We start from the raw sequence: 10404 nt of genomic DNA on the forward strand, positions 1-10404 counted from the left end.
AATATTAAGTGACATACACGTAAACAGACAATATAAGTGGTGACTGACTTCAATAGCACAGCACAGGAAAGAGATACGTGACTTTCTGCTTATCCTGATTGAAAAGATGTGGTAATGGTGACGTTTTCACAAGCGAGGGCGTGTCGAGGTGTAATGCGGAGAAGCTAATGGCCTGACAGTCTGAAGGCAAAGGTGAGGGTTATGGACCCGGGCTATTCTCGATGTCAGGTTCCTACGTCACAGCCCTCCACCATATTGAAATGGGGGGAAAACAAATCGTCTCCGCCATAGGAATCCAATGTATCCAATTGTATTAATCAAACTTTTAATTAACACGTCATTTTTATACTTTGAGTCAGTATCTGGAGTGACTAAGGCCGCGTTCAGACTGCAGACGAATCTGATTCAAATCTGGTTCCTTCTCATATCCGATTTTTAGGGCTGACTGTTCACACTGCCTTCAGCAAGTGTCCGAATCGGATATGGCTCTGTCCAGACTGGGTCACATTAGTAACAGATCTGACAGGTTGCTGTAGCAACGAAAACAAACATTTCTGTCATCAGGAAGAAATACTTACTAATTTGGTTTGATTAAACATAGAACAATACAACTAGGTGAGTGTTCATTGAATGCATGCATACGTGTGCGCATTTGCGCGACAGAAACCGAAACCAATCAGTGGCAAGCTCCGCTTCAAACTGTTCAATCATGTAACGGCATTTAATAGAACAATGTGGATTCTTGCAACTTCCATTTAAACAGAGCAGAGACTGTATAATGCTCTATTTAGCATTGAACATTGTTACTGTAAGTCACGTTTAATAAACATGGCCAAAAGACATAGCCTTAACGTTGCTCCACAACTCGAAATAGGTGGGCGGTCACGCACGTAAAGTCACGTCACGGACAGTCAAATCCAATCTGAGTGTTGGGAGCTGTTCAGACTGAGGCGCATCTGTCCATATCCGATGAGAATGCGATATGAAACTACTTCCTGGATGTGGTTTGCAACCGTTTCGCAAAAATTGGATTTCATGTGACCTGTCACTGTTCAGACTTCAAAAGTGACATCCGATACAAATCTGAATGGGCTAAAAATCGGATTTTGGCTGGCAGTCTGAACGCAGCCTAAGGCCTTATACATACACAAATCGAACACACAACGATCGTTCTTGGCCACAGCCATATGAAATGGGGCAGAACAATGCATCTCCGCCATGCGGCGCCATAGGAATCCATACATTTTTTAGTGAAGTTCAACCGGTCTTCAGGTACCTCGTACGAGCATCTCGTATAATCCAACCCGACCAAATTCGATAGTCTCTCCAGATAATGACTCAAAGTATAAAAATGACATGTTAAAGAGGAACTATGCAGGATTGGCGATTTCATTTCTGGTTTCGGTTTCGTTTTCGCTCGTTTTATGCTTGCATATTTCTCTGCAGAGCTTCCCCGACAGCTTTAGCGTGCATATTTATACATAGACTATATATAAATATATACATTGCAAGCGTTGTTCTTCTTGTTCCTTACGCGTCTCAGACTTCCAGATGTAAACAAGGAGCGATCGTCTCCTGCAGAAACTGCAAGGTTGCAATAGCGGATAGGGACACTGGGGGCGAGAAGAAATCTTACTGTTTTCGATGAAATTGGTCAGTCAAGCAAAACAACGATTTCTGAGCTATTTTATGACTATGAAAAAGTTGCATAGGGTCTCTTTAATTAAAAGTTTGACTAATACCTTTTGACGCTACATTGAATGGGTTCCTATGGCGGAGACGATTCGGTTTCTCCCATTTCAATATGGCCGGAGGGCTGTGACGTTGGAACCTGACATCGAGAATTAGCACCAGTTTGGCCCAAAATTAGCCTGGCCCAGGCTGGCCCGACGGTCTGAAGCCGGCTAATTTTCTCATCTTAAAGGTTGAATTTACTCAATGGAAACAGTAGGAAGTAATCATCTTCTTGTCTCAGATTAATATGGAACCATGTTAAACTATCGTTACGCTACACATGTTCGAAATGTGTGTATGTTTGAAAAGGATCCAATTGCGTCAAAGTCCAGAATCAGTCAGAGTAAACATTGGTCGTAGTGTTATCAAATTAGCCATTTTCACGCGATGTCAGCAGCTGGGTATCAGTTCGTCCGGTAGCAGTAATATGCAGTCATAACGTCATTTAATTTACTCTCAAATCAAGGCAGCAACGAGAGCAATGATTGCAAACAATAACTGAACGTAACGTTAGTCCTAACGTTAGGAGACCCCTGCTATACATAGCAGCAACTTCAGCTAACTAACATGTCAGCACCGAAGGTCAAGTTAGTTTGATATTGGATATTCGGATACTCAATGAAAGACCGTTCCTTATTTTGAATCTCTGTCGAATATCCAATTACAAACCAACTTGATCTTCGATGAAGCTAGCTGAAGTTGCTGCTATATATTAAGGATTAGGCTACTGACTTTACTCTCAAATCAAGGCAGCTACGTGATGGCAATGATCGCCAACGACAACAAGGAAAATGAAGATAATAAATACACGTGAAATATTAATATTACCTCAAGAACTGTAACCGTATCACCATAGCTTAGCCTACGCCCGATGTACTGATACCCAGCAAAGCTTCAAAGCGAAAAGTGTCTGACATTAGCGTGAAAAGGGCGAATTGTGTGCAGTGAGATTTTCAAATGCATGCTTGGTGCTGCCCCTCGAGTTGGGCCCTTTTCATTATTCGTGGCCAGACCCTTAATCCAGGGTCTGGTTTACTACCAGGATAGTGGTTCTTTCACTCGGAATTTAAAATATGTACAGTCCTGTACCTTTACCTTTTTTTTTAAATTAAATAATTTCCACATTACCTCGTTTTCGGGGGGGGCAGATCAGATCTGTTGATGTTTTTGGCGCATATTCTGATGTTTGAAAACGCAGATCTCCGGTTAGACAGGTCCAAACGTAGAATTTTTTTTTAGCAGATACCCGGCTACTATACGTGTGTACAGGGCCCGAAATTAGCCTGGCGTAAGCAGGCCCGACGGTCTGAAACCGGCTAATTTTCTCATCTTGAAGGTTGAATTTACTCAATGTAAACGGTAGGAAGTAATCATCTTCTTTTCTCAGATTAATATGGAACCATGTTAAACTATCGTTAGGCTGCAAATGTTGGAAATGTGTGTACGTTTGCAAAGCATCACGGGATTTGAGTTCTCTAACTCGGAATTTAAGATACCTTTCACTTTTTTTACATTTTCTGTTCATTTTTTCACTCGAAATTATAAGTTATATGCTTATGAGTCACATCGTAGCTGGTTAGCCTAAGGCATGGTCTAAAACGGGAGCGTGTTCCCCAGGTCCTATGTTCCCCACTTTGTATGGGACTGGGGAACATAGGACCCTTTTCCCCCTTAATTTCAGAAAGGGTCCTAGTTCCCCGGTTTTCCCAAAAAGGGTCCTATGTTCCCCGGTATGTATTGAACCCGGGGAACATAGGACCGTTTTGGGGAAAACCGGGGAACATAGGGATGACCCCCGTCTAAAACTCTTAATATCCGGATTTTTCCAGAAGTCAATGGGAGAAATGAATGAGAAATTTACTTCCGGGCAAGCAGCTCTCTCGGAGGAGGGGCAGGACTGACGAGCTCTATTGAATCGGATTAGAGCTTCTCGCCTGCTAGCATCATGCTTAAAAGTGACTAAGGGTGTTTTCACACCTGGTCCCCTTTAAAAGAACCAAACTCAGTCCTCTTTAAGTGGACCAAAAAGTGGACCAACGGAAAAAGAACTCAGTTCTTTTTGTGTTCACACTGTGAGTTTATGAGAAAGAGGACTGGGTTCTCTTCCTGGTCCAGTTCAGCTTTGTTGGGACCTCAGTCCTCTTTCTGTTCACACTAGGTCCTCTAGAGCTGTCAGACCCCTACAGCACTGAATCAGAGAGGGTTAAAGCGGAGCGAGAGGCCCCAACGTTCGACCATTTCCGCATTCTATTATTTCAATGGGGTTGGGAGGGAATCCCCCTATGCAGACCAGAGTAAGCCCTCGCTGCATTAATGTCAATGGGAGACTTGTGGAATGTTATTAATAAATTGGTCATTACCCAGCAAACAATTAACGTTCTGCTAACTTTCACTAACGTTAGCTTTTGGTTCCCCTATGGTTCGTTTTTCAGCAACCTACTAATAACGTTTAGAGAACGTTATCTCCAGGTTGTCAAAACAAATAACGTTCCCCTAACGTTTTTACAACTAAAAAAAGAAACGTTATATTTTGGTTGAATCCCAGCAAGCAAATAACGTTAGCCGCTGGTTCTCCTGTGGTTAGTTTATCAGTAACCTTCTAATACCCTGGAGAGAACGTTAGCTCCAGGTTATCAAAGCTTCCCGAACGTTATTACAACTAAAGAAAAAAACGTTATATTCTGGTTGCATTTCTCTTTTCACACAAAGTTGCTACTTAGTTGTTTTTTGGTATCTTATTTGTATAACCATATCGGTATTCTCTGGTTATGTGCGTGGGGTTGATTATTGTTGATGAAAATCGCCCCGAGTTTCTATGAGTTTCCAATTGAACACGGCCAGCAGCCACACTGCAAAGTCGGAATAATTTGTTGCAATCGACATATAGCCCTATTCTATTCTTCCCCCCTCTGTTGGATTGATATTCGGCCGACCAGAGCCAGCCCGTCAGCTAAAGGGGCCAGCGCGAGATGAAGCTAGGTTGAGAAACTTCCATCTCGGGTCCGTGAGTTCTGGGGTGTTGGTGTTTTAGCAGACTCAACCTCGCTAACTTTAAGACATTTGGATAACACAGAGATAAAGTTACTCACGTAGGCTACTGGCTGTATGGTATCGATCACATTCTTCACATCGTTCTCCATGCACTTGTTCCATTAAGTCCAACAGGCTTTTAAAAAACACTGTACAGGGTAAACCGGGTGGAAGAGCTAGCTAGCCATAGTCCCAGGCAGGCACACAGCGATTTCATGCTAACTAATCTGACGAATAGTGTTGGATTAATCCATAATTGATTAGAGTGGCACCTTAAATGCATTCATGTTTTTAAAGCTTTATTTGTTATGAAAATATGATGATGAGTACTCCAATGAATTCTTTCTCAAACGTTGAGACTGCATCTTAAACAGCACAATGTTCCCGGGGGAGAATTGTTTTATATTAACACGTAGTCCAAGTTATAGCCTGTTACTGTGCTGTTCACTCAGCCTATCCCACAATTCCCAGTCCCAATTTAAAACAAAATAAACCAAAATCCATCATAATTCTGAACCGAGGACTTTTAATGGCATACGATGCAATAAAAACAGCCAGTTTTGAATGTTGAAACAGTGTTAGGCTAGCGCCTGCTCTGCTTATGTTTTGATCTGACTAATTGTTTATTATAGGAAAAGACACCGTAGACAAGAAAGTATTAGACCTAACCGCATTTAAATACTTAGCTGACACATATTGAGGTAACGAGCCGTATTCGTCGCAGTTCAGCAAGCAGCTAATGGTAAGTGAAGTAGCATGCGTGTGGTATATTGTCAATGGCTGTGTTCGAAACTGCGTGCTAAATACTAGTCACATACTGATAATGACGTGAAGTAGCAAATAGTATGCAGTGTTTGGAAAATGTAATATTACCAGTACACAAAAGTTTCCCGGATGTTATACTGATGGGATACTGCATCCCATAATGCATAGCGATTATTTCCAGCTTCAGAAAATTTCAGTAACAATGGCGGACAGCGAAGGGACAAGTATGGCAAAAACCGGAGATGAAGAGCACAAATGTGAGTATTAGCTGGGTGTTTTGGTATGGAATGTTTCGTGGCTTCTGTTATTGTGGAAGTTGTATTACTGTAGAGCTGTATTTGTGTATGTGCAAGTGAATAAATAGCCCAACTTAACCAAAGCTAACGTAAACTAACTGGCGCTCAATGGAAATGAATGGTAGAAACCTGTTAGCTTGCCAAGTCGCTAAGTAGCATGACGATTTTCTAGCCTCTAGGTAACGTCGTCATTCACATTAACGAGAGCAATGTTTATTTATAGCCTAGTTATCGTTATGGTTATCGTTCTTGGTGTGAACGGCCCTTATCTCCTAAGTGTTCTGTCAGTTATAACTGACAGAACTCTATTCGTACTTTTAAAAAATACGTTTAATTTACAAAAGTGTAATGTGAAAATCTTTGATAGCTAAGTTGCTTTGGTATCTACTGAGAAATGAGCACCTGGTTCAAAACAGTTCCCAGTTTAAGCCTACTGCTCTTTGATAAGTGATATCATAGCCGGATTTGGGTATAACCAGAGAATGTCTAGGGCTCTGGTATAGCCTAACGATGCAAAATAAAATGGTAATGGCAGAAAATAATTTTCTCCTTACTAATATTTGATTTTAAATGAGTGTTTATAAGAAAGTGTCTAAGATGGTAAAAGATGTAACCTCTATCTCTAGGACTGGCACAACGTCATGCACAGTGGTCTTGGGAACATCGAAGGCTTCTGCAACAACACTGTAGGAGGTGGCACTGGATAACCATACTGAATGATGACAACCTCCAGTCTCTCCCCCAGCCTCCATCACAGTCCACTTCAAGTGTGTCCACAAGGGCATTGACAGAAGTCGTTCTTCAGATCCACATCTCCAAAGAGGAGACGGACAATAGATAGAATAGTGTTGCCATTCAGTTAGCAATATTGTCCACTGGGGTCATTCTGAGAGAATGTGCACTTGTTGTTTTTCTTGATGTTAAAGTTCAGACATTTTAATCATTAAATTGAAAGTATTTTGTTTAATGTTTAGTGTCATTTGTAAGGTAACTGTCATACAGTGGTCATTATGGGATTATCAATTGTCAGTGTAGCACAGTTACATTTACTTAATTTCACATTTCACTTAGTTGCAAACCCAAGTCTTGCCAATAATGACACCTTTTTGATCCATTAACCATGGTTGCATACGCCTTCATAAGAAAAGACAACTGTGGGCTACAATATTGTTAGTTTCTCTAGGCATATTGGTCTAATCACTCTGAATTCCTGCTGAAGAACGAGATTAAAGACCATCAGTATTGCAGACCTTCTTCCCCTTGCTTGTTTGTTGGCTCTGCAGAGAGGTAGCCTAAGACATATCAAAACGGTAGGACACACAGAGTAGCTACTCTCTCCACTGATCAACACTAGAGAAATGTTTTATGAACATTGTTGGCACTCTGATGGCAGCACAACAATAATTTTATAACACTGCACTTACCTGATTTCACAGCTTGTCCCATACAGAAAAATCCATGGAAAAAATATATGCACATATATGCAGCTGCATCCAGCATATGTTTAAATAGATGGCTAAAATATATTGAATACATATATAGTACCAATATGTATATATGCAAGTATATGTGGAACCAAGCACTGTAACATATATGTGGATATCTTACATGAAAGTCTATGTGCTGAATATATTCACTGAATAGATGCAAGTATATGCGGAACCCAGCACTAACATATATGTGAATATCTTACATGTAAGTCTATGTGCTGAATATATTCACTGAATAGATTTTTTAAAAGTGCATGCGCACACACAGCAATTCCCATCCCCCACCCCAACTGACTTTTCAACTCCAGCCACAAGTCACACTTCAACTGTCACTTTTCTGTCATGAAGCTTGCTGTATGTAAGCTGAACAAACTCTGCCGTCATCATCATATTCAAGGTAAGAATTACAGTACTTTAGTATGCCAATTGAAAACGGGAATCTATTAGAAATGTATTGTTTTCATAATGAAATCTTAACCAAAGTGATTATGATTTGATAGTGTTAGATTAGAATCATAATTAGTTAGCATATAGCTAGCGAGCTAACATCACTAACGTTAGCGATGTTAGCTGTTAATGTTAACTTTTACAGTAACCAACTTCATTATGAGGAATATCTGGAATGGTAGTTAATATATCTAGCAATAATTCAGTCAGAGATGTCTTTATGAATGTACAGCTTTAGTTTGAATTAAATATCAGGCGCAAGTAGCTTAGCCAACAGTACATTTAAAGTGGCTATTACCATGCAGGCTGAAGTATGAAAGTTGTTAACGTTACTTAATTTCGTTACGTTGCAAACTTCCATGGGACATGGGTAGTTAACATTATTTAAAGGTAATACATGTAGTGTTGATGCATAATATACATAGTGTTGCTATACGTTATCTCACCCCCTGATTTCAGGAACTATAGATCTCTGTGTTTGCAACTTATTAATTTTAGCCTCCTTCTGTTCCTTCTGTTTGCAGGCGGTGTGTTACTTGTGTGGAGGACTGCTGCCCTGAGACCGCTGGGTTTATTCTGGAATATTGTCACTTCCAAAGCCCATTACAAGCCTGCAAGTGAGTTCACTCACCAGGTAGACACACACACACACACACATAATTGCATATAGCATTGGTATGTGTGCATATATTTGTGTTTGTAAATGTTTAGTTTAACCCTTCCTTTCATGTGTCTGTTTGTTATGACTTTGTAGTGGGCTCTATGAACTGTCCAGAGCAAAATCAGTCTGTCCTGATGGCACTACCTGCTACTATGGCTGCTGCTCTCAACCTGGTGTAAGTGTTTGTGTTTTTATCCTTTACAACATTAGGAAGATCAGACCTTATCTGACACAAGATTCCACACAGCTTATTGTACAGATTATGGTTATTTCCAAGCTGGACTATTGTACACTGTTACCTGGCCTGCTTGTGCATTAAGATTGTTACAGTTGATTCAGAACGATACTGAATGCTTTATCTGTGCAATTCTCTATGTCTCTCCTGTGTATGAGTTAGTTGTGTTGTCTCATTTAAAAATGTTAGGCTATCTGTGTGGACTGCTTCACATTTTCACCTCACCATCATAGATCTTTTCAGTAGTAAACTATTTGAGGATCTAATTGATTGTGCAATTTTTTCAGGGGGCAAGTCTTAAGAGTTGCAGACGGGGGAGCAAAAGGAGTTCCTGGACCCTTAAAGGGTTAAGGCCATAATGGGTGAGTTTGTTGTATGTCTTTCTCTCCAACTCACTTTGTATTTCTATGCAATATTTTTTTGAAGTGAGATAACCTTAAGTGAATATACAGTTATGAACATTATTCATATTCATATCGGCTACAGTCATATGCATAAGTTTGGACCCCCATGCTGAAGTTGAAATCATCTTTTGGAAATTGATCTCAATGCCTTAATTTAGGAAAAGTCCAACCTTTAAAGACACCCCTATGTTAAATTCCCATAGAGACAGGCAGATTTTCCTCATGATTTTGCCTTATTGACTTGCAGTTATGTCATGGATCCTGGATACTGCTCATGGCAAATATCGATTTAATGTTGATTTCCTCTTGACCAATATGTTTGTTCTGACTGAACATGACACTGCCACATGCCATTTATCATCAAAATGTAAAAAAAGTTCCATGTTTCTAGCACATGGTCTTACAACCTTTTGGCATGTGGCAATGTCATTTTCAGTCAGAACAAACATTGGTTAAGGGAAAATCAACATTAAATAAATAATTCCAGGGGTATGAATCATTTTGTTCCCAATTGCGTGTTTATTTGATCTATTATGTGCATATATCAATACATCTTTAGACATTTTTGCACTTGATGTACACTTATTTGACCTTGTTATAAGTGAAAATCTACTTCTATTGGCGAATCCTGCAAATAAAAGTTTCTTGTTTTGTGGAAATACCACTTTTGTAAGATAAACTAAATTATCTTGCAAGATTTGTCAATAGAGCTGATTTTCACTTATAACAAAGTCAAACTAAACTTAAATGTAAAAAGGTATTGCTGTAAGTAAATAATAGAAAAAAGACTATAATGGATGAATTTATTTTATTTTACATAACGTATGTCTTTCTCTCCAACTGGCTTTGTATTTCTCTCCAATTATTGTGATTCTGTACTTTAGCATCTGTGGTTGTCACTAATATTTTGCATGTTCTATTTGTATATGTTCTGTCTTTTCCATAGGCCACCTAGAAGAGATTCAGGCACTCCCTCAAGATTGCTGGGCCATGCAATTAATGCCAAACTTGCAGAACTGTGATATCAGTACAAAAACAAAAATGGCCATTTTTAAATAAATTCAACAAAAGAAAACAGAAGAGTTGTGTGTTTCTTCCTCTTTATAATGATACTATGGTTAATTTTAAGTAAATACTATAGTGAAAACAATTGTAAATGCAGAAAACATGAAACCATAGTAGAATATGCCCTATATTTGAACAATATATCAGAATATATGTGAGAAATATAAGTCTGAAATATATAGGTCATGTGATCACAACTTTCATCAAGGGTCATGTGATCATTCTTCTTAGTGCAATATATTTAAATATATTTAATTATATGCAGAAAATATAAGAA

The 10404-nt window shown here is 39.4% G+C and overlaps 1 long non-coding RNA gene across 1 annotated transcript; it reads left to right on the plus strand.

The window, feature by feature from the left end:
- Positions 1–8137: 8137 nt before the first annotated feature.
- LOC134082080 (uncharacterized) lies at positions 8138–10083 on the plus strand. Its single transcript, XR_009939560.1, has 4 exons — positions 8138–8379; positions 8517–8598; positions 8946–9020; positions 10009–10083. It is a non-coding gene; the product is annotated as an uncharacterized LOC134082080 (long non-coding RNA).
- Positions 10084–10404: the final 321 nt, after the last annotated feature.

The sequence above is a fragment of the Sardina pilchardus genome, chromosome 6 (genome assembly GCF_963854185.1).
Source record: "Sardina pilchardus chromosome 6, fSarPil1.1, whole genome shotgun sequence".
In the NCBI taxonomy this organism is placed as follows: domain Eukaryota; kingdom Metazoa; phylum Chordata; class Actinopteri; order Clupeiformes; family Clupeidae; genus Sardina; species Sardina pilchardus.